Consider the following 25,108-nt stretch of genomic DNA (forward strand, 5'->3'; position numbering starts at 1 on the left):
AAACTTTGGGTGAATAAAAGTTTTTATTTCCTTTGGGTATGTACCTAGGAGAGGTTTTGCTGGATCATGTCATAAGTGTATCTAACTTTATAAGAAGCTGCCAGAGAGTTTTTGAATGGCTATATAATTTTACATTTCCACCAACAATGTATGAGAGTTACAGTTTCTCCTCATCTTTGCTTTGGTATAGTAATTTTTAAAAAAATTAGGGGTCCTGAGTGCCTCAGTCAGTTAAGCATCCAACTCTTGATTTCACCTCACGTCATGATCTCAGATTCATGGATTGAGCCCCACATGGAGCTCTGAGCTGGGTATGGAGCCGGTTTAAAATTCTTTCCCTCTCCCTCTCCCTCTGCCCCTCCCCCCACTCACACACTCTCTCTGTATCTCTCTAAAAAAATTTTTTTTTTGGTTACTATAATGGGTGTTAGTGGTAACACATTGTGGGTTTAATTTACATTTTCCTAATGACTAATACTGTGGAACATCTTTTCTTATACTTACTTGCCATCTGTATATCTATTTTGGCGAAGTTTCTATTTAAAACTTTTGCCTATTTTCTTTAACTAGATTGTTTTCTCATTTTTTTGAGCTTTGAAAGTTTTTTTATATATTTTTAATACAAGTCCTTTGTTAGAAATATGATCTGCAAATATTTTCTTCCAGTCCGTCACTTGTTTTCTCAATTCTCTAGATGGTGTTTTTGAAAAATTGAAGTATAGCCAACACTAAATGCATACAGTATTCAGGTGTACAACATAATGATCTTGTGCTCACTGCAAATGTAGCCACCATCTGTCACCATCTGATGCTATTACAGTACTATTGACTATATTCCCTCTGCTGTGCCTTTTATTCCCATGACTTATTCATTTCGTAACTGGAACCCTGTATCTCCCATTCCCCTTCGTCCATTTTGCCTACCACCTCCCCCAGCCTCCTCCTCTCTGGCAACCATCAATTCATTCTCTATGGGTCTGCTTCTGCTTTTTGTTTGCTTTATTTTTCAGATTCCACATATAAGTGAAGTCATATGGCATTTGTCTTTCTCTGACTTATTTCATCTTATGATTTATTTCATCTGTCTTTCCTCTCAGTCTATCTACATTGTTGCAAATGCAAGATCTCTTCTTTTTTATTGCTGAGCAATATTCCATTGTGTGTACGTTTATCTATCTTCTTTATCTGTTCATCTACTGATGGACACAAGGGTTGCTTCCATATTTTGGCTATTGTAAATAATGTTGCAATACTTATACGGATGCATATATCTTTTCAAATTAATAATTTCATTTTCTTTGTGTAAATACCCAGTAGTGGAATTATACTGAATCATCTGATATTTCTATTTATAATTTTTTGAGGAAACCATGCTATTTTCCACAGTGGCTGTAGCAGTTTGCTATGCACAAAGTGCATCAAAGTGCACAAGGGGTCCTTTTTCTCCACATCTTCACCAATACTTGTTATTTCTTGTCTTTTTGATGTTAGCCATTCTGACATGTATAAAGTGATATTCTCATTGTGGTTTTGATTTGCATTTCCCTGATGATAAGTGACGTTGAGCATCTTTTCATGTGTCTGTTGGCCATCATGGGCCTTCTTTGGGAAAATGCCTATTCAATCCTCTGCCCATGTTTTAATGGATTATTTGTCTTTTTGTTGTTGAATTGTATTAGTTCTTTATATACTTTGGGCACTAACCTTTTATCAGATATGTGATTTGCAAATATCTTCTCCCACTCAGTAGGTTGTCTTTTCATTTTATTGATGGTTTCCTTTACTCTGCAAGAGCTTTTTATTTTGATGTACTCCTATAATGTATTTTTCTTTTCTTTCTCTTGCCTCAGGAGACATATTAGAAAAATGTGATGACAGCCAATGTTAAAGAAATTATTGCCTGTATTTTCCTCTAAGAGTTTTATGGTTTCAGGTCTCACATTTAGGTCTTTAATCCATTTTGAGTTTTTTTTAATGTATGGTATAAGAAAGTGTTCCAATTTCATTCTTTGTGTGTAGTTGTCCAGTTTTCCCAGAATCATTTATTGAAGAAACTGTCTTTTCCTGATCGTATGTTATTGCCTCTTCTGTCATAGATTAGTTGACCATATAAGTGTGAGTTTATTTTTGGGCTCTCTATTCTATTCCATTGATCTTGTGTCTATTTGTGTTAGCACCATAGTGTTTTGATTATTGCAGCTTTGTTCTTCTTTCTCAAGATTTCTTTGGCTCCTTGCAGTCTTTTGTAATTTTATACAAATTTTAGTATTATTCTAATTCTGTGAGAAATACTGTTTGTATTTTGATAGGAATTGCATTGAATCTGTAGATTGCTTTGTGTAGTATGGACATTTTAATATTAATTCTTCCAGTCCATGGGCATGGAATATCTTTGCATTTGTTTTTATCATCTTCAATATTTTTATCAGTGTTTATAGTTTTCATAGTAAAAGTCTTTTACTTTCTTAATTAAATTTATTCCTAGGCATTTTATTCTTTTTGATGTAATTTGTTTTCTTAATTTCTCTTTCTGCTACTTTATTATTAGTGTATAGAGATACAACTGATTTCTGTGTACTAATTTTGTATCTTGTGACTTTATTAAATTCACCTATTACTTCTAGTGGTTTTCTGGTGGAATCTTTAGGATTTCTTATGTATAGTATCACTGAATGGTGTCTTTTGCACAGCCAAATTGCTAATTTTGAAAAGGTCCAATTTATCTTCATGTTTTTCTTTTTGGATCATACTTTTGGTTTCAAATCTAAACTTGATTTGCTTACCTGAAGGTCATAAGAATTTTCTCCTTTGTTTTCTTCTACAAGTGTTATAGGTATTAGATTGTACATTTAGTACATCAGTAAATGTACTTAGTAAATCAGTAAATTACATACTAAATGTACAGTCTAATACAGTTTTAGCTAATTTTTTACATAAAGTGTGAGATATGAGTTGAAGTTAAATTTTGTTTGCATATGGATGTCCAATTGACCCAATACCATTTGTTGAAAAGACTATCCTTTCTCCATAAACTGAACCTTTGCAAAAAAATCAGTTGATTGTATTTGTGTGGGTCTTTTTCTGGACACTCTATTCAATTGATATGTGTATACTTTCACCAATACTACCCTGCCTTGATTACTGTAACTTTATGCTAAAACTTGACATTGAGGGATGCCTGGGTGGCTCAGCGGTTGAGCATCTGCCGTCAGACCAGGCCGTGATCCTAGAGTCCTGGAATTGAGTCCCACACTGGGGTCCCTGCATGGGGCCTGCTTCTCCCTCTGCCTATGTCTCTGCCTCTCTCTCTCTGTGTCTCTCATGAATAAATAAATAAAATCTTTAAAAAAAAAACTTTGGCATTGAATAGTGTGTGCTCTCTAACTTTATTCTTCTTTTTCAAAGATGTTTGGAGTTCCATTTAAATTAAGATAGGGGGGATCCCTGGGTGGCTCAGCGGTTTAGCGCCTGCCTTTGGCACAGGGCACGATCCTGGAGTCCCGGGATCGAGTCCCAAGTCGGGCTCCCAGCATGGAGCCTGCTTCTCCCTCTGCCTGTGTCTCTGCCTCTCTATATATGTCTATCATGAATAAATAAAAAAATAAAAAATAAAATCTTTAATAAATTAAGATAGGGGAGTGACATCATCAAGATGGCAACATAGGAGGATCACTGACTTTGGTTCCCTTCACAGAGCAAAGTTGGAGGGATCACTCTTTCTGATTTCAAACTATATTGTAAATCTATAGCAAAGGTCAAAATAGTATGGTGTTGGCATAAAAACAGACATATAGTAAATATCCAAGGACAAAGCACCATTATGAAAATCCAGAACTCAGGAGATGAGGCTGAAGCACCTCTGTGGATAGCAGAGACTGAGTCAGACTGCCCTGGAAGGGTAAGAGGAGCAGCTACAATTGAATAAAAGGATGATAAATAACCTCATGACCTTGTTGCCCCTCCTGCAGCCTGGACCATGCAGCACCAGGGTAGCTCCTCTGGTCCTACAGTTTCTCTGGTGGGAAAATGAAAACCCAAACCTTATGGGAGACTTCACCACACAGGGATCACTGAGGGAACCTATGGATCCAAAACACTGGGAATCAGACTGAGAATGGGGATGAGACCTACAGCCCAGATCCGCAACCAGCAGCTCTGCCCATCTGTGGAGCAGAACCAGTGCCCCATCTGGCCTGGAGCTCAGTTAGCAGATCACCCTGATTCTGATACCCAGCCTGTGGGTACCAGCTGTAGAGTGCATCCTAAGGTCCTGCATCACCAAGGGAGCAGATATGTAGTTTGTTCAACTACTGAGCATAAACTCTGGTGTTACTCTTCCAGGAAACATGGCCACAGACATTCACCAGCTGGAGAGCACATCTTACAGCCCACTCAGTCAGGTAGTCAAGTCAGCAGTCTGGCCACAACCTCTGGTCCTTATATTCAGGGAGCCTGAACAGTGACCCCTAACAGCCATATAGAGCCCAGCCTATGGTACCACCCAGCCGTGGAGTCAAAACTATAACCCTACCAAGCAACAGAGTCCAGCATACAACCTTGCCTAATTGCTGAACATAGAGAATGGCTTCCCCTAGGAAGGGAGCCCATCTAGAGACCCTGCCCAGTCAGGAAGCATAGCCTGCTGCCCGACCCAACCAGAGAGCCCAGCCAGCAACCTCACTCAATGGCTTAGCGCAGCCAAAGGTCTACCCAATCACAAAGCCCAGCTTGTGTCCCCATTCAATTTTGGGATACAATCTGTGGCCCTCTCCTGCCATTTGCAACAACTTGGATAAATCTGAGGATATTATGCTATGTGAAATAAGCCAGAAAGAGAAACACAAGTATTATGTAATTTCATTTATATGTGAACTCATAGAAACAGAGTAGATTGGTGCTTGCCAGGATGAGAAGGTAGGGCATATGGGTGAAGTTGGTCAAAGGGTACAAATTCCTGGTTATGAGCTGAATATGTTTTTGGGATTTAATGTACAATATGGTGACTAAAACTAGCAATACTCTTTTATAAACAAGAAAGTTGCTAAAAAATTGTAAAGTTCTTACCATAAAAAAGGTAACTCTGTGAAATGATGAGTATGTCAATTTACCTTATTGTGGTAATTATTCACAATATATTTGTTTATCAAATAATCATGTTGAACACTTTAAATTTCTATAATGCTATGTGTTAATTATATCTTAATAAATCTGGGAAAATAAAAATTAAGGTAGGGATCAATATTATTTTATTACTTATTAGAAATACCACTGTTTCCCTCAGTGAATTGCAGTGGTGTATATGCAATCAGGTGACCTTACATGAATGGCTCTCCATCTAGATTCAGTATTTTCTCCCATTGGTTTGTCTATCACTATATCATTACCTATGTGATTATTTTTAATTGCTCTCTTTTCACACTTTTGGTTTATTTCTGGGATATTTGTTCTGTTCCATTGATCTATATGTCTGTTTTTATGCCGATACTACACTATTTACATTAATGCTGTAGATTCATAATGTATTTTGAAATCAGGAAGTATGATGCCTCCAGCTTTGTTCTTGCTAAGATTGCTTTGGCTATTTGGGGTCTCGTGGTTCCATATAAAGTTTAGGATTGTTTTTTCTATTTCTGTGAAAAATGCCATTGGAATTTTAATAGGTATTGCATTGACTCTGTAGATCGCTTTGGGTAATATGAACACTTTAACAATATTAATTCTTCCAATCCATGATCATGAATGTTATTCTATTTATTTGTGAGTTCTTTAGTTTTTTTCAAAAATGTGTACATACAAGTCAGGAAAGCTAATACTAGACATTCCCTCTATTATATTCTGTGCTTAATATTGAATTAAAATGCATCAGGTAAACTGTATGCAAAAGAGTAAGCATAAGAGTATTTGGTTTTGTCAATCTTCACCTTCTGGAAATTCACATAGTATTACTGGACCCAGGTTTTGTTTTTGTTTGCTGGTTTCTATGTTTGTTAGTTTGTTTTTTACCTCTAGAATGATAATATATCTGGCACACATACCCTGCTGGATTTTTATGATAATCAGATGAATAACATAATTTTAAATACACACATACAGGCTTTGTAAATGGCAAATCTCTATTCCAAAATAAAATGTTAATGATTAAGATAACTTTCCTTTTACTAAGTTCTGGGCCTAGCTATCTAGAGACTTTTCTTAACTTTATTTTACTGCTGGCACTCTGATTTGATAACAGAATTAGATCTAGAAAGTCAAAATAGTGTGAGAAGGTAGATTATATGCATTTTTTTTCTTCTCTCAGATGCTCCTTTCCATGAACAAGAGGATATATTCCCTTGAATCTAAATCTGGAGGAATTGTACACATGTTTCCCAAAATAAAGCTGTGTGGGAAGGACTTGCAGACCTCCTGTTTGCCAGCCAATTCATCTCCATAATTCCGAAACCCCTGGCATGGTTAGTATCATTCATTTGTGCCAATAAAGTCCGGTACATCCTGCCACAGAATTCTTCCAGCTATCATAAAGGGACTCAGGTACCTTTGAATACCATATGCTGGCAATAAGTCTAACCTAATAGCCAAGCCCATGGTCCCCTCATTGCTTTTAAGTCATTCCTCAGCATCACAGGGACCCCTTAAAAACTACCATTTAGTTGTCACACATGTCAGCAGATGAAAGCTCAACGATGATAAATAACCGCATCACCAAACACAACTTGGGCCAATATGCTCTCTGCCAACTCTCCTGCTCTGAAAATGCAGATCTTATGCTGCATTAAGATGGTGAAGTCAAAGGCAACACTGTCAATGAAACATCCTTAGCAGACCTTTTTTCTTTCCAAGATGCCCACCTACTTGGCTCACAAGGCCAAGAATAGTAGTCTTTTTGAAGACACACGGTGACAGGAAAGATTTAGGAGGGAGCAGCATGTCAGGTCCTGGGAATGAGCAAAGGGAATCCAGACTCTCTAGGTAGCCCTTATTTGTGTGAGAGATTTAATATGGCCTGAGAGAGGCCTGTTGTCCTTGCTGGTATCAATTGTTAGCTTGGTATTCCTGGTCATACCCTGTACTTTATCCAAGTGACCTTTTGACTTAAAATATCCTTTCTCTATTGCTTTAAGTTCATAATCTGCCCATCACTTCTCTGACCTCATCTCTTACCTGTTAATTTACCCCAGCGCCCCTAGCCTCTTTGTCAGTCTCCAAACCCACCAACCGGCTCTGTCCCAGAGTCTTCACTATTACTCTTCTCTGCTTGAAATGCTCTTCTCTGGGATATGTGTAAGACTTGCTCTATCCTTTGCCTGTTGATGTGTAAGAAACACTACCCTCCCCTCCATATCCATTTCCCTGTTTTATTTTTCTCCATAACAGTCATCACTGCTTACTTATATACTTACTTATGAATTGCTTTATCAACTGTTTGTCATTGTCCCTGTATTTGGAATGTGAGTTCCATGAGAACTGAGATTGTTGTCTATTTTTTCACTGCTGCTATAGAGAAGCAATTCAAATATTGCCAAATATAGAATGCAATGCAACCTCTTTCTCAAAATCTCAGCTAAAATTCTCCTTACTTCATTAAGCCATCTCTCATCCCCAACCTCTGACTTTGGTTTTCTCCTCTCTTCCTCTGCCTCTATAACACTTTATTAAAACATTGAACACTTCCTTACCTGATTGTATGCCTAGTTTTTCTATATATAATAGTTATTACCATCTCATCTTCTTGATTAGACTGGAAGTTCCTCAAAGATGTGGGCTGTTTGATTAAAATTTGAATCCCCTATAATCATTTGACTTATGTTAATTAAGTATTGGAATAAATGAATGGCTGTAACATAATAAATCTATTCATTTACTCATTTACTCATTTGTTTAGCAAGAACCTACTGGTCAGAGCTCTGGGCACTGGGGAACAACATTGAACAAAACAGAAAAACAACAACCTTGGTAAGTCATAAGTTGAGTACCTATGTTTTACTGAGTATTTTACATAAATTATTGTTACCTGCATTTAATCCTTATGATCGTTTTACATGAAGGATATTATTATTCCTATTAAAGTATGAGTAAACTGAAAACACTACGCTGTTGAAGGGTACTTGTGGATTTAATCTCCATCTTTTCAATCCCAATGTACATGTCATAAGCAATATGCAATATATTCTAGCTTTGTGCAAAATCCTGATGTCTGAGAACAAGTCACTTTGGAACATTTGATGACTATGTTTGGATGACACTGACACAAGCCTGGTGTGGGCAGAGGATGTTTGCTGATTTGAAATAACTGCTTCAACTTATGCCCTCCCAGAGGAAATGCAGCCCTGCTGCCCAGAGGAAGTGGTGATCTCCTAATGAACACTCTCCATGTTGCAAATCAGATCTCATTTGTTGTTTCCAGCCCCTCTCTAGGCTTCTGTGAGCTTTTGCCTTCAGTGGCTTGTGTCTGTGGCTTCTCTTCGGAGGCCACATTCAAGCCACTGGAGCTACTTGTGCCTCGAGTACAAAAAATGGGAAGTACCTGAGAGTAAGTCTCCTCCCCACCCCCATTGCCAGGGCTGCTCAGGCTGCGTGTAAGTTCAGGAAACTTGCCTCAAATTGCACCCTTGCCTGACCTCTTCCCTTAGCCTTTTTTTTTTTTTCCTTTCTCCACTCTCTTATGGATTTTTCCTCAAATTTACTTAATAAAATCACTGGCTCACAAATTCTTATCTCAGGGTCTGACTTGAGGAATCCAGCTGAAGATAGTCTCCTAGTTGAAAGAATTAATGAAAATGTTTTCCCCAAGAATGGGAAAGTATTTGCCACCTGGACTCAGTTCTGCCATTTTGGAAGAAGCTGCTTGCTGCTGGTCAGGACTGGTCCTTGAGGGTGTTCCTTGCCTGTCTCTTAGATATCAGGCTTATCCAACCCTGACTGGCAGGAAAAATACATTGGATTTATTTATTTGGATGTTGTCTATGGTTGCTCTAAACACACACACACACACACACACTCACACACACATAGAGTCAGCCAAATAAATATTGAAAAACTTATTTTAAGTCCATGCATTCATTCCCTCTAGCATTTATTGAGCATTCATCAGTTTCTAGCATTATACAAAAATAATATGTATTTCTTACCCTTGAGAAACTCACAATATGTGAAGCAGGACAGACATGTGATTAATAAAACACACAGTTCAGGTGGATGAGTGCTACAGGAAAGGTTGGTATAAAGTGCCAAAGACCAGAAGAGGGAGCTATAAATTCTGGTAGGGGAAAAAAAAAAGTGCAAGATTTCACCAAGGAGATGATTTTTGAGCTGGTCTTGGAAGGAAGGAGAGAAATTACTGGAAGGAGAGAAAGTGTTGCCTAGGTAGAGAGAACACTGGAAGTAAGAGAAGCATAGTTTATTAAAGGATTGATTGTAGTGTTTTTTTGTTTTTGTTTCCCACTCCCACACCACTTTCTTTCCATTTTTAAGAAGACAGCCAAACAAACAACTGAATAAATAAATCAGAAGAGTTTTGTATTTGGGGCTGAAAGGTGTTATCTGAAGGCAACCTCCTTCCTAGTGGAAGGGATGCTAGTGGGACATGTGAGAAGTGGAAATGCAGAGCTGGGGTGTGTGGGCGTGGGGAGAGCAGGGGAAGCTGAGGTCTGCAGACCTCCTGGGTTTGGATAGCAGGCATGTCACCAGTGAGTGTGGACAGCACACAGTAGCTTCTCTGAATACTCCACTCAATATAGAACTTTAGAGGGCCCTAAGGGAGAGGGTGATGGGGGAGACAGCCCCATAATAACTAAGATTGAATTTACCTTCAACTGAGTAAAATGGGTACAACATTAGCTTTAATTTGATTCAAGGAGAAAAAAATCAAGAGATATTTCTTGCATATAAGTTTTCAGAGTAAAATTCAATGCTTATTTCTGGCTTGATGCACATGGGGAAGTTTGAGTGGTTTGCATAGCTTGCATGGAAAAAGGGGAGTTTGGAAAGTTGGATGGGAGTCAGGTTGTAAAGCTTCTGTGTGCTGTGATTATTTTATGTACTTATTAGAACCATTACATATATATCTTTAAATAGAAAAATATAACAGGCTCCTGACAGTGCTAGGGAAAGAGGCAAGATTGGGTGGAAAGCATCTACATGGTGGTCACAGGGACAGGCACATGTGATGTAAAAAGGCAGAAAATCTGTCCTTGCCTCAAGGGTTTATCATTTTTCCAAGGAAATGAGACTTATTCTAAAGAAAGTTATGTAACTATGCTCTAGAAAAGAGTTACCATCAGAGGCTACTTTCAGCTTCTGGTTTGTTTTCTACCCTTCTGTTGAACTATTAGAATTGGCCACTGAGTATTAGGATCTACCCTACTTTGGTTGGCTCCACCAGACTGAACTGTTGGTTCGGGGCTTGGATAAGTCATATTCTCCAATCCTTGGATGTAAAGGCTGAGCCATGACCTATGGGCCACCACATGCTTTGCCATATCCTTGTTTTACTTGAGTCTACCTCTGCTGACATCATCTAGACTCCACTACTGAGTAAGTCATGGACAGACATGTGGCTCCCATGTTGTCTCCTGGATTTATTCACTCCTATAGACTGGGTCTTCATCCATAGACTATTCTTTTTTCTGAAGCAGACCTCTACTTTTATTCTAGAACTGGGATTCCCACCACACCATTCCAAACACTAGATTGGGGTTCTAATACCGGCTTAACTTCCCACTGACTGCTAAATTCTGTATTTCATGTTCTTACCATGTTTTCTGATGAACTGATACATATGAGCAAATCATTCATAAGACACATGAATCAGGATGCTTGGCTCTTAAATCATGATGCTGCCGTGATCTTTGGAGTATTGTCTTGATGTGCTTGATGTCTGAGCACTGACCCCTTTAGGATTTGGAGATGGTTACATCATCACACTCACTTTCTTCAGATCATGTCCTCGAAGCCTCCTTTACAACATGGAAGGAATCCAGTCAGGAGCTAGTAAGGCATAGGATTAGAGCTGTGGAGAAGGAATTGAAAGAAAGATAAACAGAGAGAGCAGATATCCCACACATCACCATATATTTGAGGTTCCCAGTAAATACTCAGATTTTTGTTTTTCATTTGATCTGCAGACATACAAACAAAAGCACTCCAGTCTTCCCAGGAGAAGGAGGTTCGGAAGACTTTGAAGAGGCTGTGGCAGAAGCCAATCCTGCTATGGGACCATCACATTTCATAGTGATAAAGTGAAAAGCAGTACTCGTGGCTTGGGTGCTGAGCAAGAGAATCATTGAGAGCATCTCTGTGGTGATATATTGATATTTGATACTAGTTCTTAGGAGTAGTTTTTAAACATCTTAAAAATTCAGCCTTGAAACCCTCTGTCAAGGGAAACCTCATATAGAAAATAAAGATGGAAAACATCCAAAACAGAGCTTCTCAGGTTGAAGGAATTGTGTGGTGCCTGAGCCCTGGCCACTGGCTTTCCTCTCTGGTCCTCTCACTACTGTGACCACCCAAGGCTGGCAAAGCTCTCAGTGTCATGTCCATAGAGCAGAGGATACAAACTGGCATCTTGAGGGCTGGATCTGGCACATAAATGTGTCTTGTTTGGATATCATAATGTTCTTTTAAAAAAAACTTGAGTCAATGTTTTTTAAATGACATAATTCACATTATAAGTTTTAGTTTCCTACTTTCTTCTGAATACTTTGAAGGTCATTCAATATGGGTCTTGAATTCTCACACAACAACACAGTTAAGAAAAGAAGAATAGTTGATTAGAGTTCTCCAGAGAAATAGGACCAGTAGGATGGTTGTATGCATTCTTATATCCATGCATCTCCACATGTCTGTCGTCTATCTTTCAATCGATCAATTGATCAATCTACAGAGAGACATTGGTTATTTTTAAGGAATTGTCTTATATAATTTGGCCCAGAGAATTGTAGCTCAAGTCTGGATGCCTCTGATGAAGGTAATTCATATTCATATTCACATTCATATTATGGAAGGTAATCTGCTTTACCCAGTCTTTGTACTTAAATGTCATCTCATCTAAACATCTAATCTACAAAATACCTTCACAGAAACACTAGAATAATATTTGACCAAATATCTGGGTACCCTGACTTAGCCAAGTTGGCTTCTAAAGTACAAGCAGCTTGTGATACAAGTAGCTATCTTTTTACTTTATTTATTAAAAAGAGTTATTGACTTAAACATTTTAAAATAATTATAAACATACAGAAACCCTGAAAGTACAGTACAAAAAACTTTATTTTTCCCTAAATAAATATAGAATAGGTTGTCAACCTAATCTGATCATTATCGAATACTTTGCGATGTTTTGTACAAACATGGTCATTCACCTACATAAACTCAATCCAACTACTAAAACCAAGAGACTAACACTGTCACATTACTATACCAATCTTTATTCCCCATTCAAGTATCCTCATAATGTTTTATATGTCAAAAGGATCCCACTCAGGATCAGGAATTGCATTCAGTTCTCATTTCTCTTTAGTCTCCAGTCTGGAAAAGCTTCTCACTCTCTCCTTTTGAAGATTACAGGTCAATTATTTGGGGGAATATCCTTTTATTTGGGTTTGTTTGATATTTCAAATTAGATTCATTTCATGCATCTTTGGCAGGAATAATACCCACATGGTGCTTATTCCTTCTTGTATCCTATCACGTGGAAGGAGGGTTATCTGAAACCAGAGAGAAAACTATATGCCAGATGTGGATGGTTGAGGCTTCTAACAATGAATTGAAGCAGCTACAGATCTTTGGAATCTATTTGTATGTGTGTGTGTGTGTGTGTGTGTGCCATATCTTATGTATTTCTCTTTGAGTGGGTTCAACTGCATGTGGTTTTCTGCATTCACTGATGTTTCTTCCCAATAAAATCACAAATAAGCAAATGTGATATTTGAGGTATACTTAAATTATTCCTCAATATATTAATCACCTTGGAATAAATTTATATTTTTACAAGTATTGTAACAAAACTGGCTATAAGATGAATCTAAGTAAATCTACTTTTACTTTATTTGGATGGTTTAACTTTTTTTTTTTGGTAAAGAAAATAATTATTATGGAAAAAGAGAAATCTGAAAGTGGTGCTGGAATCAGCCAAAATACTTTTCAAAGAGTACAATAATGTCCATTAATAGAGAAGACTCATGATACTAGTTTATATATCCCCTACCCTCTTTGTCTTAGTACTCTTCCTGGAAAATTTTATACCCACAGTTACTCTTTCACAGCTATCAATTTACCACGCAGAAAAATGATAGCAGAGTAATCTCTCTCTCTGCAACGTAGGCATGATCTGCCTGATAAATATCTACAGGGAAACAGATATTTCTGCATGAGAACAACACAAGGAAAGAGCAACTACATAAAAAATATTAACAGAATTTGTATCTAAAAGAATATACACTGTATAAAGGGAATTTACATGATAGAACCATATGAGATGATTCACTGCTTATACAGCTAGAGTCATTAACACAGACACTGCAGACTTGCACATTAATTTCCCAAAATGTCCAGAAATAGAAATTTATATAAATACAAAAAAGAAGCAGCAGAGTTTTTAACTTTTTTGAATTTTGGTTTCTGAACCTCTGAGAGTTTCCTTTCTCTCCTTTCCAGCTGATTTCAATAGCCCTGTCTTTTCCCTGGGCTTTTGACAAGTGATGAGACTCACGATTCTTGACAGCCCTCAAGCTTGAATTTTACTGAACAAAGTAAGGCTTTAGCCGAACAAGTGGATTTCATATTTAGAGCTTCCTCGGGTAGAGATGCCAGTTTAGGGAAAAATCAGAGACTGTAATTGTTCTTTTAGCACCCTACATCCATCCTTTTAATACTTCAGAGTTCCCCTGAAAAGAGAAAACAGGTTTCATTCTAGGCTTGAGTCACAGTCCATCTTTGTGGCGGCTGATATGGCATTTTTTTTTAAAGCATATGACTTATCTCTTAGAGAAAAAGAGAGAGCTATCAGCCACTTGGCCAAAAGGTGCACTTTCAAAGAGCAAACTAAATGGAGCAAGGCACAGACCTGCTGTCTTATTCTACATTTTGGACTATAGCATTACATATATCACTGGACAAATATGCTCATTAAAACATTATTTGCCATAGGAAGAAAAGTCTCATAAAATCTGGAAGCAAATTGAATGTCTATCAAGTGATTACATTATTTTTATCCATTGGAATTACATGCAACCACTTAAAGTTATGTATTTCTTTACATGGAAAGAAGTTCATAACCTTGTGGGAGGAAAAAAGAGGATGCAGAAGGATATTCAAATTAATAGCATGAATGTGTAAATGTGTGAGTGTGTGTGCATATGCACATGCACATTTGTGCACATGAGTGCTTGAAAAGATGTTCAGCAAATTGTTGATGGCACTAGTTCTGATTGGTGAGACTTGTAGGGATTTATTTGTTTATTTTTAAAACAAAGAACATGTATATTTCTAGAATAGAAATAAAAAATAAATAGAATTCCCCTCAAGTACAAAAACAACCTGTTAATTCCACTGGGGCTTGAAACTATATTAAATAAATGATCAACACACTGAATAGGAAATAAAACGTCATCAACAGTAACCACAAGAAGCAACTGAAACTTTTGTCCCCAAGCTATGAAGAGTACTTGCAGTACAGTGACTTTTCTCTCAAATCAAGAAGGCTGTCAAGTGTATTCATACCTCTCCAGATTTCAAATAAAATGTATATAACTGAAAGTTAAATTATCCTGGGAGGCCAAATGAGTAAGCATCTTGTAATGAGGAAGGGGTCCAAGGAGCACTTGAATACCCGCTGTGTTCCAGATATTGTTCTAAGTGTTTTATGTACACTTATGTACATAAGTACATAAGTAATCATCTTACTTATGTAATCATCTTACTCCCCATAAGGCGGGTACTATTAGTAACCCCATTTTACAGAGGAGGTGATGTCTATGAAACACAACGGGGCAAGCCAACTTACCTAAGACACAAGGTGAAGCCAGGATTCAACTGAGACCGTCTGATTCCAGAGCCTACAGTCACAATTATTTATGAGGAAAACATTTTGGGAAGCCAAATCCACATTTGGATTGGTGGAAGAGGCAGGGAGAAATGAGGTGATGTGAGGAATGACAGCTTTATCAGATCCAGATTTGGTAGAGAACAGATGGGAAAATGTCAGTGTTGTCAGTAGTTCCTGACCAGTGGTAATCCATCAGAGCTAGTTTATCATCAAAAATTCCTATGAGCTATAGAAATTCACTGATTAAAGCTATTCCCCTTTCTGACTGATATGATGACCAATAAAAGAGGGAACTCTGGGCAGCCCGGGTGGCTCAGTGGTTTAGCACTGCCTTCAGCCCAGGGCATGATCCTGGAGACCGGGGATCGAGTCCCACCTCAGGCTCCCTGCAAGGAACCTGCTTGTGTCTCTGCCTCTCTCTCTTTCTTTCTTTCTCTCTCTCTCTCTCTCTCTGTCTCTCATGAATAAATACATAAAAATCTTAAAAAAAAAAAGAGGGAACTCTGAACCCTGAGAGGGTGTGTACTCACACTACAGAGTGCATTGCCCTTTGGGTAAGAGACAACAAGTCAGAAGTGAGGGACTGCTTACCCCAAATAACCCTCTTGTTCCCTCCTGTTTTGAAAAATAGAGGTTACACGTGAACTATTCTTAGTCAGAAAGCAAATATGCAAAACTAACCTAAGAAAAAGGAGAGTTAAAAAAAGACAAATGGAAAATATGTATCTTAAAAGTTATTTAATTAATAAAAGGATATTTTATTTTTTATTTTTTTAAAATTTAAATTTAATTTGCCAACATGTAGTATAATACCCAGTGCTCATCCCATCATGTGCCCTACTTAGTGCCTGTCACCCAGTCACCCCGTCTCCCCTCCTGGCTCCCATTCTGCAACCCTTCATTTCCCAGAGTTAGGAGTCTCTCATGGTTTGACTTCCTCTTTAGTTTTGCCCCACTCAGTTTCCCTCCTTTCCTTTGTGGTCCCTTTCACTATTTCTTATATTCTACATATGAGTGAAACCATATGATGATTGTCTTTCTCCAATTAACTTATTTTACTCAGCATAATACCTTCCAGTTTCATCCACATCAAAGCAAATGGTAGGTATTTGTCCTTTCTGATGGCTGAGTAATATTCCACTGGGTATTCTTCTTTATCCATTCATCTGTCGAAGGACATCGTGGCTCCTTCCACAGTTTGGCTAGTGTGGACATTGCTGCTATGAACATTGGGGTGTAAGTGTCCCGGTGTTTCACTACATCTGTATCTTTGGGGTAAATACCCAGAGAGCAATTTTTCTCTTTAAAGATTTTATTTATTCATTCATGAGAGACACACAGAGAGAAAGGCAGAGACACAGGCAGAGAGAGAAGCAGACTCCCTGCAGGAAGCCCGATGTGGGACTCGATCCTAGGACTCCGGGATCATGCCCTGAGCCAAAGGCAGATGCTCAACTGCTGAACCACCCAGGCGTCTTGTATTTTTAACTTCTTGAGTAAACTCCACAGTGTTTTCCAGAATGGCTGTACCAGTTTGCATGCCCACCAATAGTGCAAGAGGGTTCCCCTTTCTCCATATCCTCTCCAACAATTGTTGTTTCCTGTCTTATTAATTTTTGCCATTCTCACTGGTGTGAGGTGGTATCTCATTGTGGTTTTGATTTGTATTTCGCTGATGAAAAGTGATGTGGAACATTTTTTCATGTACTTGTTGGTCATGTGTAGGTCTTTGGAGAAATGTCTGTTCATGTCTTCTGCCCATTTCATGACTGGATTGTTTGTTTCTTGGATGTTGAGTTTGATAAACTCTTTATATAGATCTTGGATACTAGCCTGAAAGGACATTTTAGATAACCACTCATACTCTCAGTCAAAGAAACATACGCGTTTCAAAAATTACAAGGAGTCAAAAAAAGGTTATTCAGTATTCAGAAAGAGAAGGAGTGAGCTGCCATATGTTAGAGGAGACAGAAATAAGATATTTTATGTAAATGACAGCCACATGAAAATGTAGAAGGAGTTTGAGTAGATACTGATAAAACACAGGGGCATGGTGAATTGGATTGTGAAAATTATATAAAACAGGAGGTAGGTGGTAATAACAGAAGTTAGAGGCAGGAATATTTGGAGGACACAAAAAATATATTATTCAACATATAGATAACCATTATGCTTGTTGCTGAAATAGAGAAAACACCACACCACACACATTGCATATGGCCCAGAAAAAATATTCAGAAATATAATACAAGAAAGCTTTCCTAAGACAAATAAAGTGATAAATGCACAGATTGAAAGAATACTATGTGATTCAAGGGAGAAAAAGTAGTAAAGAGTGACAATCACTGAAATGTATCCTGATCAAGTTACTGTAATTCTTGGATATGAAAATAACACTATTTATAATCTAAATATAACAAAAATATCTAAACAAAGAAAAAAATCAGGTTGGCTTCATAATTCTCCTTAGCCACACTTCAACAGAATGACACGTTGAAATAATACTTTCAGAATTATGAGAAAAGTGAATACAAGGATTTCATACCCTGCTAAGTTATTGTTCTTGTAAATAGCATAGAAATGTAATGTCTGTAATTTAAGAATTTAAAGAAAAATCACATTTCAGCTAGGATGACTGGATAAATATCTTTTTGAAATATAGCCAATCAAAAGAAAGAGGAGGAGAAAGAGGTAGAGAATCAAAATGAGTAACTTGGAAATTTGGGAACTGAACAATAAAAGAAATAGCAAGGATCACTGAATGTACATAAATACTGAAATTAGACTTTAGAATACATATTAAATCATTTACAGAATATAATGCAAAGGGTATCAGATCAGACTATGTAAAATTTTATACAAATAAAAATCAAGGAAGGGAAGACACCATAAGTAGGAGGCATTTTAAGTACAATGTTGTCCATATTTTTCAGGGTAGGTTACCAATAGATATTGTTGAAATTGCTAAACTAGTAAATAAAATTTAGGTGCATTATTTTAAAGTTATTAGGTATTAAGAGAGCCACTGGAAAATTCAGAATTTTAATTCAGAGCTTTGAAATTACCAAAAGGGGGAAAAGGCAAAAAAGAGACCACAATAAAGAAACCTAAATCACAAAGCAAATGTTTAAAACCCCAAACACATTAAAAACAAGATGGGGGTGTGTGGCTGTCTCAGTCAATAGACCATGCAACTCTTGATCTTGGAATTAAAAATTGAAGCCTCGTGTTGGGCGTAGAGATTACTTAAAAATAAAATCTTGAAAAAAAAAAAAAAACCTAAAGCAGACACCTAAAAATATAATGGAAAACAGTTCTCTCCAATACCTCTTGAGGTCAGTGAGTGAATCCAAAGGAAAACCTGAGAACATTCAGAACTTTAAACACTTATATTACCTTAGTGGATTTTGCTAGTGGTAAATCTGGGTATATTGTGCTTTTTCCTCTTCCTAGAAACCAGATTTTGCTATGCCTCAGACCTGCAGTTCTCTTTCTCAGGAAAAGCTGGGGATTGGCCTGATGGGTACAATGGAACTCTCACCCCCTTGGCTAGGGACAGGTTGAGGAATGGTCATGGGAACCAATTCTGGCTAACAATATGGGAGAAGAGGCATGCTATAGACTTCCAGGAAAGTTTTTCCTTGCTCTTAAGTGAGCCAGAGAATGGCAGGTTGTGAATGAGGAGACATGAAGCCCTAACTGCCAGAGAAACACGGAGCTTCATCTCAGAACACAGTCTCTACTGGAGAGCACAGTGTAGAGAAACATGGAAAACGTTAAGCCTTGAAAACATCATTGGACTGCTCATAAGCCAACCTGTAAGTCCATCCGACAGATGAGCTCCCTTTAAGGTGAGCTACTAGAGTTCTCATCTCCAGTCAATTTGAGGTTGTTTTTGTTTGCTTTGTTTACATGCAGTGTTATGCATCTAACTGATACAATTAATGAAAAGAATAAGTAATCACTTCTTGGCTTTTTGGCTAAGATCAAGTAAAAAGAATAAGTCAACTCAATAATTCTATAAGCATTTCTCAAATGATTATGTACTATGCATAGAAAGTTGAGTAAATACATATGCAGCAAACGTACACACACATATATACACAAATTTATATATGCAGCAAATGTATGCATACACACAGAGGGTAGACAGGAAAAAATAGGAGAAATTTGGAAGGATGTAGGACAAAATGCTGATAGTATGTAACATTTCGTACCAACTGCAATTTTTACAAGCACATATTATTTTAACAACAATGGATTCTTTGAAATTTTTAAAGATTAAAAAAATCTATTTCCATTTTGACAATAAGGAAATCCCTGCTGTCTCTAGTATCTGCCCTTACAAAAAATGTCAACATTGTGTCTTTGGCTATAATCCACTGGTGAGAAGGTCCCAGCAGGAAAATTCAGCAAAATTCTATAGTCTGGCTGGGCTTAGATTTCCTATTTCATCATTTGAAAAAAAATCGTAGAACAAAATGCTTCAACAACTCAACATTTCTAGAACATTCATATATGCAGAAGAAAGAGACTAAACCCCATTTAAAAAAAAAAGAAAGCTATCCCAAAAGCACATTCTGCAGAGTTGTAGCCCTGTAGGCACACACATTGTACTGGTCTATAATAAAGATCTTGTTTATCAAGGGCAACATGTTTTAATGGCTTGGGAATTAAAATCTGGTTTCAGCCACCCCTCTGCCCCGTTGCAGTAAATTAAATTTAATGCTGACAGGAGTAATACCCATTAGACTCCAGAGCAATAAATTTAAGCACCAAATTAATGAAACTGGACTGAAATGAAGGGTCTAGGAAGAACATTATGGACAGAGCAGACTCCTTTAATGATTGTTCTTTTCATAATGGAGAAAATCGGATCTAAGAAGTAAAAATGCAAAACCACCCACTATCTCAGCCGCCTCTGGGATGGCTGACGCTGGTTGGTATGCTTCTGTGGAACCTCCATTAGCAGCATTTCATGAATATCTTGTTAGTCCTTTTGGATAGAGCAGTGCCATCTGAAGAGAAGAGTGAATGTAATCAACAAATGGACAATGGGAAGTTGTCCTGAAAAGTTCAGGGAGAAACTGAGGGTAATATTTCCTTAGGAAGATGAAAAGCCTTCACTTTTCCCTCCTGCATCATTCATATAAGCCATCTCACAGTTTTGAATTTATTTTTTAGAACAATTTAAATTTCAAAACAATGCAGATCTTGAGTTTATAGGCATTAAGAGCTCTGTTGAAACTTCTAGATTTTTTTCAGTATTAATGAGATATAATTGACATGTTTAAGGTGTACAGCATAATAGTTTGACTTATATATGTTGTGAAATGATCATCACAAAATTTAATTAGCATCCATTGAGTACAGACACATGAAAAGAGAAAGCAAAAAAGCCAAAAAAAAAAAAAAAAAAAAAAGTTAGCCAAGATAGCTCAGTTGGGAGCGTTAGCCTGAAGATCTGAAGGTCCCTGGTTTGATCCCAGGCCTCGGCAGGTGCCCACAATCCTTTTCTGCCTTTTAAGAAAACAAAAACAAAAACAAAAAACAAAAGGCCCACGTTTCCCAGTGATGAGAACCCTTAGGATTTATTCTCTCAATTTTCCTGCGTATATACAGCAGTGTTAGCTAAAGGCATCATGTTGTACATTACATCCTGAACCTTCCTAGTACTTATTTATCTTGTAACTGGAAATGTGCACATTTTTGACCACCTTTCTCCAATTCCTTTTTTTCCTTTTTTTTTTTTAAAGATTTTATTTATTTATCCATGAGAGACAGAGAGAGAGAGAGAGAGAGAGAGAGAGAGAGAGAGAGGCAGAGACACAGGCAGAGGGAGAAGCAGGCTCCATGCAGGGAGCCCCATGCAAGACTCGATCCCAGGTCTCCAGGATGACACCGTCGGCTGAAGGCAGGCGCTAAACCGCTGAGCCACCCAGGGATCCCCCCTTTCTCCAATTCCTTGTCCCACTCACACACACACCTACACACCTGTGGTCACCGCAAGTCTAATCTCTTTTTCTATGATTTTTTTTTTAATTTCACATATGAGTGAGATCATGTGGTATTTGTCTTTCTCGGACTTATTTCATTTAACATGATGCCCTTAAGATCCATCCATGTTGTTCCAAATGGAAGGATAGTCTCATTTTTTATGGCTAAAATACACACATCTTTATCCATTTATCTATTGATTGACACTTAGGTTATTTCCATCTCTTGGCTATTGTAAATAATATTGCTATGAACATGGAAGGGTATGGATATATTTTCAAAACTTCTAGACTATAATCAGAGTAGTCAGAGGTGAAAATGATTTTTTTGCTATTCTGTTGCAGTAATACTTCCATTTTATCGCTGATATTCCTATAACATCTACAAGAATATTGTAGTATCTGCATTGTAATGTCTAGAAATGTGGTGAGCATCCTGGGACCATTAGGGCAAGGAGCTCAGGAAGAGCCCCAGTACTTAATAATGCGGGGGTCAGCTAGAAATACTCTGCCTCTAGACCCCTTGATATGTAAGATAAAACATCCCTGTGTTGTTTAAGCCTTTTTAAGTTATTATTTTTCTAGTACTTTGAGCCAAAATTATCCTTAATAAAGAGGATTAGGAACCAGAGCTTTACTCAGTCACTTAGAACAATCTTGATTTTGCTCCTACTATGTATGACCCAGACACAGTTCCTTTTTCATGGAGCCTATAGCTTAGTGAGGATTACAGACTTTTAAAACACAATAGGATCTCAAGGGAATCATGCTGAGTAAAAAACATCAGTCTCAGAAAATGGCTACATACAGCATGATTTTGGTTAGATGGCATTTTTAAAGTAATGAAATGATGGAAATGGAGAACACATTAGTGATTGCCAGGGGTTAGGGTTGGGGGTGGGTGGGATGGCCTCTAAAGGGGTGGCACAGGGAGTCTTGTGGTACTAGAACTGTTCTGCATCATACAGTATAAAATTGCATAGAATCACACCCCACCCCCCACACACACAAAGAGTATGTAGGAGTGAAACTAAATAGTCTCTGTGGGCTGTCCCCATGTCAAATTCCTGGTTTTGATATTTTACTAGCTATGCAGGGTGTTACCATTGAGGATAATTGGGTAAAGGACACATGAAACCTCCTTGTACTTTTTTTTTTTTTTTGCAATTTCCAAAGCATCTATAATTATTTCAAAATAAAAGTAAAAAACAAACAGCTATAATAATAATCATCAGGAATTGTTTGTTAGGATGACAGGTTGAACACATACACCTAATTTATAATTTCTACTTCTCCAAAAATACCATTAAAACTACTGGAAACATTTATCTTTCTTAGGATTTAAATCCAAAAGTACAGGGAAAACAGAAGCAAAGTAACATTAATGGGGTTTTGGAACCTGAAAAGCAGATGAACCAGTTATAATGGGCTTACTACACCAAAGAAAGACAAATCCATAGCCAGCAATATAGTTGGAAAGCAACTCAATTAATACTGCAAAACCTCTAAAAGGCTTAGGCTCTGGCAGTTCCAGGAACTTTTAGAATTAGGGGAAATGGATGTGGGGGAGCTAAAATATATTTTCTTGAATAAAATATTTTTGAAAATGAGAAATCTAGGTCTTCTTCTCATCTCATGATAGTGAGTGACTGCCCATCCTCCTCCCTGGCAGAAGAATGGGTATTTATTTTTTGGTGAGATTTATTCTTATCAGGATCAGGGGGCATAGTTACCAGAGTACCATCTGAAATACAGGGGGTGGGGTGTGGGGGCAGTAGCTGACCATGCACATACTGAATTCTAAAACCCTCTGGCACTTTTTCCAGTTAGGTCTCAAAATACAGGCTGACAAATGTTGATGTCCAGATAGGGGATTGAAAGACTCCTTCCTGGAAATCTGACAAGTCCAAATTTAAAAAGAGTTAAGCATACTGTTTACATTATCCAATGCTGCATAATAAACCACTGGAAAACTTGGTGGCTTAAAGTAACAGTTTATCATTTCCCCAAATTCTGTGGATCGAGTGAGCAGTTCTTCAGCTTCTGGCATTGGCTGAGGTTCAAGGATGGATGGAGTCCTATGAAACCTCAACTGGGAGCTCAGTTGGAGCTGTCAGTGAGAGGCATTCGTTCCCTCCTGACCCCCAGTGGGTCTCTCCATGTGGCTGCCTGGGCTGCCTCCCATCATGGAGTTTCCAAGTAGTGTTTCAAGAGGGAGCAGTTTAAGAGGGAAGCCTAGAAAGGACTAAGAAATGGTACAGTCTCATTTCTGCCATATTCTATTGATGAAATCAGTCATAAACCCAGCCCTGCATCCTTGTGGACATTCATAATTCCAAGAGGCATCATTCATCAGAGGTCACTGATGTAGCAGTCTAGTACATCAACATCAAGGGCTCCCCAACAAAGCCCACCTGGATCATCCTAAAGTGAAACTCAAATGACATACACCCTCAGAGATCATGATCGGATTTTTAGTTGCCTGCTATTAACTGTGTGCAGATCACAATCCATTGATACCTCAGACAACTGAAGAAAGCCTCCAACAGAGGAGACAAAAAGAAAAAAAGGGGGAGGGGTGTCAAAAAACAAATTGGGTGAATTAAAAACCATATATAAATGTACATAATATACATATATATGTACACACACAGATTCTATGTATCATGATTTAGAAACTATGTGTGTAAATATATTTATGCATATATAAAGATGTGTTCAGAGAGAACAATAAAAAAGACTTAGGGAATTGAAAATATATTGCAAAATTGAAAAGCTACCTGGAAGATTTGAAAGACAAAGTTGGAGATATCTCTCAGAAAGTAAAGCAAAAAGAGCTAGGGAGTAATATGAAAGAAATTAAAAAAAAAGGGAATCAGTTTCAGGACATTTGAATTATAGGCACTCTGGAGGGGAAGACTGAGAATTTGGAATAGAGTTTATCTATCTATCTATCTATCTATCTATCTATCTATCTATCTATCATCTATCATCTATCTATAGTAAGTCTATAGAGCTGAAGGACCTGAATTTTCAAAATGAAAGTCATCACTGAAGGCCCAGAATTAAGGATCAAAATAGCCCCAGACCAAGGCAAATATTCTATAATTTCAGAGTACAGAGGACAAATGAGCTTTCGGAAAGAAAGAGGGAAAAGCAACAACATAAAACGGAATTCCAAATGGCTTCAGCTTTCTTAAAGCTGGAAACATGAAGATAATGGAGCTATGTTCTCAAAATTTTGAAAAAAGATGATTATTTCACATTTAAAATCCTATTTAGCCAAAATACCAATTAAATGTATTGGTAGAATAATGGCATTTTTAATATCTTAGGAAATAATCTCCCATGAACTCTTTCTCTGGAAACTTCTGGAGGATTACTTCCACTACAATGAGTAACCCAAGAAGGCAAGAAGAAGGGAGACATAGGAGTATGCAAATAGCTCCTCTAGGATGTTGGTGCAGGGAGAACACCAGATGACAGCTGGGACCTAGGCATGGAGGGTGACCAGTCCATCTGGAGAACGTGACTCAAGATCCAAGGGCTGCCATCCTCATCCACTCTGTTATGCTACCGTCTTTTTAACCTGAGACATGAACTAGAGAAAGTACTCTGTGAACACAAGAAAATAAATCCTGGAAGAGAAAATAACAAAAAGAACATAATCAAAATCAAAACCAAGTTCTAGGAAACAGAATAAAATCTAAGAGACAGGCTAAGGGAATTCAGAATCAAGAGCAGAAGGGAAAGCTGGGGTAACAGCTGTGTCCTGCATCTACTCTCCGGGCCTGGAGAGAAACCAGCCTGGATGGAAGAAGACCAGAAGTCTATCTGAGAAATGACTTTGAGAAAAATAAAACTCAGATCTGATAGAGCCTCTAGTAGGATTGAGTTGATGGAAAATTATAATGAAAGGTTATCAAAAGGTGGAAAGAGTTGTAAATAGGCACAAAGAAAATTTTTAATGAAAAAAATGAGACTATTATTTTTTAAAAAAAGGAAGTGTAATCATGGTGCCCAATAATGCTCAGCTGTTAATAGTTTTTGTCTAGCCTTAGGAATA

At 37.6% G+C, this 25,108-nt stretch overlaps 1 long non-coding RNA gene across 1 annotated transcript; it reads left to right on the plus strand.

Annotated features, from left to right (window-relative positions):
* The first annotated feature begins 6,298 nt into the window (after window positions 1–6,298).
* LOC140597780 (uncharacterized) lies at window positions 6,299–13,048 on the plus strand. The gene is made up of 3 exons (XR_011999708.1): window positions 6,299–6,452; window positions 7,883–7,953; window positions 11,124–13,048. It is a non-coding gene; the product is annotated as an uncharacterized lncRNA (long non-coding RNA).
* Window positions 13,049–25,108: the final 12,060 nt, after the last annotated feature.

The sequence above is a fragment of the Vulpes vulpes genome, chromosome 2, assembly GCF_048418805.1.
Source record: "Vulpes vulpes isolate BD-2025 chromosome 2, VulVul3, whole genome shotgun sequence".
In the NCBI taxonomy this organism is placed as follows: Eukaryota; Metazoa; Chordata; class Mammalia; order Carnivora; family Canidae; genus Vulpes; species Vulpes vulpes.